Source organism: Choristoneura fumiferana, chromosome 4, assembly GCF_025370935.1.
Source record: "Choristoneura fumiferana chromosome 4, NRCan_CFum_1, whole genome shotgun sequence".
NCBI classification, from domain to species: domain Eukaryota; kingdom Metazoa; phylum Arthropoda; class Insecta; order Lepidoptera; family Tortricidae; genus Choristoneura; species Choristoneura fumiferana.
Window position 1 is genome coordinate 11,350,788 of NC_133475.1, and position 9,254 is coordinate 11,360,041.

At 38.5% G+C, this 9,254-nt stretch overlaps 1 protein-coding gene across 1 annotated transcript in view; it reads left to right on the forward strand.

The window, feature by feature from the left end:
* sNPF (short neuropeptide F precursor) overlaps positions 1–9,254 on the forward strand; it is a gene marked incomplete in the record, with an annotated part of 98,056 nt that overhangs the window by 67,192 nt on the left and 21,610 nt on the right.

A 9,254-nucleotide genomic window follows, 5' to 3' on the forward strand; every position in this document is an offset into this window, starting at 1 on the left:
CTGATCACTTGAGCAGTCGGGGCTCATATCCTTATCCGTGAAAAGGGTGTACATTGACTTTTTTCTTCTTTTTTGTCAAGATAAACAATAATAAAAAAGCCGTGGTGGGCTAGTGGTTTGACCTATCGCCTCTCAAGCAGAGGGTCGTGGGTTCAAACCCCGGCTCGCACCTCTGAGTTTTTCCAAATTCATGTGCGGAATTACATTTGAAATTTACCACGAGCTTTGCGGTGAAGGAAAACATCGTGAGGAAACCTGCACAAATCTGCGAAGCAATTCAATGGTGTGTGTGAAGTTCCCAATCCGCACTGGGCCCGCGTGGGAACTATGGCCCAAGCCCTCTTGTTCTGAGAGGAGGCCTGTGCCCAGCAGTGGGACGTATATAGGCTGGGATGATGATGAAACAATAATACATTTGATAGCCTTTAGTCCCTTTATTTAAATCTGTCGCAAAGGCAGCACCGTGACCAACAGCGGTGGCTCCAATGACGATGTCAACACGAGGATCAAGAAGGCGAAAGGTGCCTTTGCCCAGCTAAAACCTGTGTGGGATTCGAACTTGCTCACTCGGCGGATCAAGGTTTCCCTCTTCGATTCCGAGTGAAGTCTGTTTTGCTCTTCGGCTGGGAAACTTGGAAGGAGACAAAGGGTCTGACAAGGAAGCTACAAGTGTTCGTCAACAAATGCCTGAGGTCCATCCTGCGCATATTCGGCCAAAATATGCGCAGGATAACTAACTCTTTTTTTTTTATTTGCTGCGGTTTCTCGTGGACAGCTTTCGCTGGCTAGAGTCTAGCTGCCATTGTAATTTTATATCATGAGCAATAGAGTTTGACAGCGGGGTGTTATCTATTGGAATTAGCGTGTACCATCAGCCAAATAAGTGGTCTACCAATTTTTGAACAAGTTCCTATCAAATGAATATGTCGCTAAAGTCGAACTTTCAAGTTGACAGACGCGTCTATTGGCATTATTGTTTTGTGACATGCAAACGATTATCAACTTTAGGGTGGTAGACCACATATTTGGCTGATGGTACCTAATAATAATTAAGAAAATAAAAATTGAAAAGTTACCATTAGCTTTTCGTGACGAAAATCATCGTAACTTAAGTATTATTTTGGACTATGAAACAATTTGGAGGTATGTGTGTGTGAAGATCTCATTTTCTCATTATAGCGTGGAAACTATTGCCCAATATCTCAATTCTCTTTCTTACACCGGTGATGATGATGATGAAACACCCTGTCTTAAAATTGTTTTTATTATATACTTTTGTACACAAATTATGTAACAAAAACCCGTAACAAAGTAATAGATAGGCACTTTGACCTAATTACGGGAGCAAAGAGCGTCAGTCTTAAACAACGATCTTGCAGATTTAGGGGCTCTTAAGCTGTCGCTATTAGGTAAATGGGGGTTCAACAAGTAGGCTAATGTGCGCCGTGGCAAGCCGACCTCACCACGAACCAATCGCAGTACTCTGCAGACCACAGTTTCTAAATTTGGATTATTCGCAGTAGGTAGTTGGCTTAGTTTCTCACTTTTCATACTAATAATTATCCTTTTTTATACTGCCAAAGGAACTACTGCGAATAATCCCAAAATTAGCATAGGTTCGAAAATGAAAGTAATGTCAAAGTTTGGATGTTTTTTTTTTTGTTAAGTCGCGACAGGTATTATATTTGTTTACTAGTTTAAGTATTTTAAATAAAAGTTCGGATGTTAGGATGTAGAGATACTCGATCACATAAAAATGGCTGAAGGGATTTGGATGTAATTTGGCTCATAAGTAGTTAGAAATGGATAACAGTCAGGTCTAAAAAAAATATCTTTTTTTTTGTCCGCTGTGGCGTTCTTTAGCGGAGGCCTATGTCCAGCAGTGAACATTTCTCGATTGACAAAATGGTGATGCTTATTACTATTTAACACACAAAAGTTACGCTAATAAGTTAACGTAAAAACGTATTAAATAAAATAGGTATTCGTACAGTCGAATAAACTGAATCATGTATCAGGGGGGCTACTAATGTCATGATGACATTTGCCAAAGAAATCAAAGCGAGGCGAAACATGAGAAGGTTCCACCCTGGTGAGTGGTTCAGTTTTCTCGCACGTAGGTACATACGTAAATTATCAAGTTCCTGAGCACGTAGGTAACTGACGTGTTAAAGTCGGCCCTGTTTCCAATAACGAAGCTTTCAAGTTTCAATTAAATCCTTACTTACTGCTAAGTACTGTGCTCTGCGTCATTGCAATCGTGACGTCATCAATCACGCTTATCAAAAGCGTGACGTGACGGCTCTCGCGTGACATTTTAGCTTGCTACAGCTGACGGCATACATGCAATACCTAGCTATGAAAAGGTTTAAGGGGTAAGCTCCTGGTTAGCTCATGAGCAATGTCCCGTTAGATGGCGCTGTTATCAATAGTTCCTTTTTTCAGGTTTTTTTCGTAAATTATGAAGAATTATTTCACCAAAAACTAGTGGCGGGAGTATCTAAGCGTAACCGATTTTTTGACCCCACACTCGAAATGAAATATTCCGCCAAAGCCGCAAACGAGGTGCTTTACTTTGAACGTCGATTGCGGCCGTATACGGACACTAGGAGCTCACGCACACACTCAAATAGACAGCGCCAGCTAGCGAAAGTCTATTGCGACACTTAGCTACCCGATCGGGGTACTCCTTCGAGTAATATTCACATTTTTTTATCGAGTCACGAAATTTTGTACTAACTGTACTTTACTCGAAAATTTTACTACGACCTATAAAATCTATAAGTATTTTATTGATAATTAGAAGCAGGGTCTTGGATAACTGTTCGCATATTATAATACGAGCCAAACGCCTTTCAAGTGGTCATAATATGTGTACGATAAATTGAGAAATTACCGAGATTCTGACCACGGTTTCTTGTCTTGGTTGATGGTCTTGCTATTATTCAGGTTATATTTATAGTTACTTTTCGTAGTTACTACTCTTGCTAAAGTGGTCATGGTCGTCGGTTGAAAATCGGTAGCAAATCTACAGGACGAGTTTCTTGGGAAAATAGTGCGGTGGTTTGTCCTTACCTTCCACGCCGCAGAGCTGGAGTTTGGAATTCGTAGTTGGCAATAGAGAGCGCTGCCACCAGGGCTCTTAGTCATCTTGTACGACACGCACAGGAATGCACAGGCAATCAAGTTTATCAAGGGCATCCGTAAAGCCAAAGTCCCTTAAGACACTGTTACACATGCTCTTTAGTAGCAAGAAAGCATGCTACTATTGAACAAATGCTAGCTAGTAGCATGTGTGAACAGGACATGCTACTATCGAGCATGCTTATTAGTGGCAAGCTCGAGACGGGGTGGAAGGGGGGAAAGGTAATAAGCAAGTGTGAACGCGTTTGCTTCAGTCCAGTAACGAGCATGTGTAACAGTGCCTTTAGACATACCTAATATTTTATGAACAGTGCTTCGTGTAAGCTCTTTCTATCAAAAGAGGTAATAAAATCCATACAGAGTTTACTATCCTAATTATCATCATCATCATCACTCAATTTCTGTGGTAAGACTTTTGGTAGAGAATTAGTAATCATAAACTGCTAATATAAATTATTAATAAGTTGCTAACCATGAAAAGAGTTGACGAAGAGTTTATCTAGGCTTCTGCATCTGGATTTCTCAGTTCGTATATATAATTACTAGCTTAATCCTACGGCTTCGCTCCCGTTGAAGAAAAAAAATCTACTCTGTAGTGTAGGTATTCGAATTAAAAAAAAAAACTTCTTGCACCTCTGCGATCCTCAAGGAATACGTTTGCCAAATCTCATGCATTTTTAGGCCATGTTTTGCCTTTATAGGTATAAATAAATACTTACGAAATACTTACATAACAGCAAAAGTTCACCCACTCGCCGATAACTTGCGCCGATCAAATTGCGGTAAAAATTATCCCGTGCTAATTTTGTACCTACTTATCTCTATAAATTGATTTTGTTAGGATATCATAACCGATGATTTGGCACAATCAGCAGAAGACTACGAGCAGTTTCAAAATCATCTACACTCCCTTTGTTACCTTCGAGTCGAAAACAGTTGTCGATTCGTATCATATAACTACCTATTGTAAGTATTATCTGCTAGGATTTTTTTCCGATCCAGCAGGCTTGTAGTCGTGTGTACTGGATTATTGGCAGTGTTTCCTTTGGATGTTCGTGCGATGGAACTTGCGTTTTTTTTGCCTTTGTTCCTTTCGCAGTAGCATCTTCAGTTCTTGCAAAGGTACAAAGGCGGAAAAATAACGCAGTTCTTTCTTCAAGGTCTTGTGAAGGAACTAGAACTACCGCAAATAATCCGTCGTACTTGCAGACTACGGGCACGTTCAGTTTAGCTGACACGTCATCATCGGAGACAGATGTTGCATCAAACCCAATTCGAAGCAGTCAAGCTCATAGGTAGCTGAACAGTTTGGTACTTTGTCACAGCAAGCTACAGTGCTAAAATGAGCATTTCTAAAAAAGTTTGTACATTTGATTTTTTCGACTCCGATTTGGGAAAAATTTACAGGTAGATAGAGTGAATCGTTCACTGAGTTTAAATAACATAGTCTCCCGAAATGTCCCAATTAATTTGTATGGAAAGTTCCTTTTTTGTTACCGCAAATCCATAGTTTTGGTAACAAAAAAGGAAATTTCCATACAAACCAATTGGGACATTTTGAGAGACTATGTTATTACGACTCAGTATCGTTCACTCTACATACCTGCAATTTTTTATCACAAATAGGAGTCGCAAATCAAATGTACAAACTTTATTTAAAAATGCTCAAATAGTTTTTTTCACACCTCTCCTTCAGAAAAGTAACTTTCCTCCCTACCGAGAGGGAGCAAAGTACAATTTTTCTGTTCAAGGCTTTTCTAAGTGTTTTATTGCAAATTCAATTTTTTTAAGTTGATAATTGGAAAGCCACGTCATTTTCTATACCATTTTGCTCCCTTGTGACACAAATAACTATTGTGTCACAAGGGAGCAAAATGGTGTATTTACGGCGAGGGCGTACATTGAATCCAGAATGTAGCGAAGGATTCTAAAGTAGAATCCTGAGCGTAATGAGGGATTCAAGTGTTAACGCACAAGATGAAAATAATTTTGCTCCCGAGTCGCTCATACAACTTTTCACACCGAGCATTAAGAAACTTGAAAAAAGTAAATTCTAAATATTATTAAAGAACAACCAGCATAGAAAATGGCGTGGCTTTACAATTATCAACTTCAAAAAATTGCATTTGCAATAAAATACTTAGAAAAGCCTTGAACAGAAAAGTTCCACTTTGCTCCCTCTCGTCAGGGAGGAAAAGTTACTTTTCTGAAGGAGAGGTGTGAAAATAACTATACATGTCCTCAAATACTAAGAGTAAAAAGGGAATGTATTTACTTTGCTACTTTTTGAGCGCTCTTTGCCTGTAGGATCTACGGCTAACTAGTCTGGTTGACCGGGCAGTGGGTATAATTAATTTGTAATTTTCCCGCTGGTACAGTAAATCCACACAGACACCCCACACTTCAGTCTACTCGTGACCACGGCCACTGTAATGTTGCCGAAACATCGAGGTAAATATTACTCGTGTGTGTTAGCGTGATAAGTCCTGTGCGTGGTATTTTTGATTAATTCCAGTTTCTTTTAATTATTATGTTGCTTTATTCCTCTCATCTGTCCAAGCACGCGAGCAGGCTGCAATTACCAGCCCATTACTGCCGTTCCGCCTGTGACAGTTGCAGTTCTACCATACAATCTTTTCTTGGGGTAAGTAAAATGCAGTATATCGCATTAGACAGCGTTTGAGAATAATTATCAGAATCAGGGCGTCAGGTCTGCTAGTGAACAACGTCGGCATTAGATTCAGCTAATACTTTGAGAACAAAAAAAAGATATAAACTGTGATACAAGTTAAATATGCCCGCTGTCCAGTCAATCAACAAGCCAACCGTACCAAGCAAATATTTTTTTTTGAGCTGACTGTTAGTCAGTTTCTAGAACCTACAGTATTTAATTTTGCCCTAGGTTTCTCTGCTGTCAACCGTGCGGCACAGTTAGATCTATGTGATACGTTCCTACATAATATAATAACATGCAGTACACGCCCTCCTCCACCTCCCTCCTCCTACATGAAATAATATATATATCAACAATATAATAGTTGTTGTTGTTGTTTCTTTAAAAAAAATATGGCTCTGTCCATCGGAGGACAATTTTGCCAGTGTCTAGTAGTTTTTGCCGTTGTACGGTAAAAAAATTCTAGAAAACGAAATATGAGAGGTAATGTGGATGAACGATGACAGCGCGAATAACCCTAATAATAGTTATATTTATATAGTAGGTATTTGTGACAGCTAGTCTAGCTTGTGTGACATATACTATACATACATAATAACATATTGTTTTAACATGGAAGAGAAAGAGAGCGGGCGTGTATGTAAATTTATTGTATAGATATTTCACATGGACGTAGTTGTGGGGCACGGTTCGTAGCGAAGAAGTAAAGTAAAAAATATTGTTATCAATTTATATGAGGTTCCGCAAATTAACAAGTTCTCTGTCCCGAAGCAATGTGCAGCGTTCTTTTGACACGTCGCCATAGTAATGATAAGGTAATATAATATTCCCGTAGCAATTTTCATTGTTAATCTAAATGTGGTCCAAGAATAAAAATAATTATTATAATGTATGTAATAAAGTTTATTATTTATTGAAAGAACAACTCCATTATTTACATCACTGGTCATACAGCACATGTGCCTCATGGACATACCAGTAAAGCCACGCATCAAGGGTCAAGGAACCTGGTAACACCGAAACCACTCAATTATTCAAGTATTTATTTCGTTAATCTCTATCCACTCAAGACAAGATAGATACAATCGAACCAATCAAAAATATCACATACTATTACAAGTCTTTCTAGGTCAGAATAAAAGTATGTGAAACACATTTTTGAAGCATTATATTATACTACACCTCGTTGTTCCGGGGGGTCAATAGTTTGAGCGGCCCATTTAGTGAACGGCATGTCATCGTCTACTAAAAGTACAATTTATATAATATTGGAAAAATTGGAATGGTAGGTATCCGTTATCTCACTCCATATCTCGGTAATGCTGTATGCGGCATCCTATAACGCCATAGCCCACTCCATGTGAATTACTGTTCGGATCTGACAACTGTAGAGGCCTGTCCGCTAGCACATCCTAATAGTGTATTAGGGGATAGACCTCCAAAATTCTGCTCATCTCATCTATATTAGATATGTTGGCTGTGGTCCCATGCCTTTCAAATGACCGGGTCCAGATGGGTTCGTGATCGAAAATCTGAACCAGCTATTACAATAATAAGTAAAGACCTTTATTTCGGACAATATGGCCCAGATTTCATTCAAAACATTTCAGTCAAGCATATTGAGTGATTTTGAAAATTGACAAATTTGAAATTTGGGACACTAGATTGGATGAAAATAAATGTACAGCCAATAAAGACAGTTTTGACCAACCTAACTTCTATACTTACTTAGTGCCTATAATGTAATGCAAACTCAAAATCAAACATTTTTATTATGATGCCACTATAATGAAAGCAGTGACGGCGAAAGATACAATTTGTAAGCGGAGATCTTATAAAACTAGCTAATAGCCGCGTGCACCTACCATGCAATAGTCCTAAATACAAAAGTCAAGGTACCAGAAGCTTAAAAAATATATAATTTGTAAATAATAGTTACACATAATTAAAAAAAAGTAAGCTCACAATAAAAAAATATCAATATATTGAGCTTATACAATTCTTCTGATTTTGGTTCTTGATTCTGGGGTATCTGTATGCGAGATTGTCATTTTACAACGAGTTTCCTTTTCTTCTGAAGGGCAACCTGACAGTTCAGTAGCAATGACACTCGAAAAAGAACGCCCATACTACCTACTACAGTTACTCGCGGCGCCTCAGTCAAGAATGTCTCTAAAGCTAGACATGAGCAAAGTCTAAACATGAGTGATATTATTATCGATATGGATAGTCAATATTTAGTCATCCTGTGACATAGAGCATAACACCAACTCGTTTTGTAAAAAAAGGTTGAACATATAATAATTCTACTATTTTTCTACTACAATGTTTATGTTTCACGCAGAAGAAGATTAAAACTATCGCGAAAAGACTTGTGCTAGCACGTTACTAGTGATATATATTTTGCCCGCGGAGTTAAATATAAGCTGTAACAAAAAGGCCTTAGCAGGATAAAAAAAGGTCAAGTTCGAGTTGGACTCGTACATACGAAGGGTTCCGTACGTACAATGTTTTTTAAAACAGTTCACTAATAAGTTTTAGCAACGCCTAGTAACCAAAAAACGCTGGGAAAAAAACACGTTTCTTGTATGACAACTCCATTTATTTTTTAATTTACTTACTTTATTATTAGTATTTGTTGTTATGGAGGCCACAGTAATACCTACATAATCTGTCAAACATTTCAAGTGTCTAGTACACACAAACATGTATGCCTAAATGGGGTAGGCAAAGCACACGAAACGTTACAGCTTCGGAGCCACTTTTAGCAATTTTAGGTTTTTAAGTTTGACGAAAACGGTACAATAGTGACAGGTTGCTAGCCTGTGGCCTACGGTCCTCAGTCGCCTCTTACGACATCCACGGAGAAATGGAGAGGTCTAATTCTAACCCATCACACGGGTAGCTATTACAGCTCAAGAGATAAAGCCCTGTGACAGACGGGATGGACAGACAGACAGACAGACAGACAGACAGCAGAGTCTCAGCAATAGGGTCCCGTGGCCTAACTATAAAAACTAAATAATAGTTACGAACCAGTAGAAGACAGACAGACAAACACACCAGACAGACAGCAGAATCTCAGCAATAGGGTCCCGTTGGCACCCTTTGGGTACGGAACCCTAAAAAGGAGGGAAGCAACTCCCGTCAGGAATAAAGAAATATTCCGATATAAAGGGAAAAGAAAAGATTTATTCGTGACAACAGGGAAAAAAATATACAAAAATGATTTAGAAATGTGCATGTCACAAAGTGGTCACAAATCAGTCAATTTTGTTTTATTTCAGATATTTTAAAAAATGACAACTTGGGCAAAGTTATCTCAAAGGTCAAAGTGTACGGTTTTATAGTACTTATATATATGTACCCCTATTATCTTCATCATCTGATATTACTGTAGTTTCATTCGACAAATAAAAACTTAAGATTGGTTTTT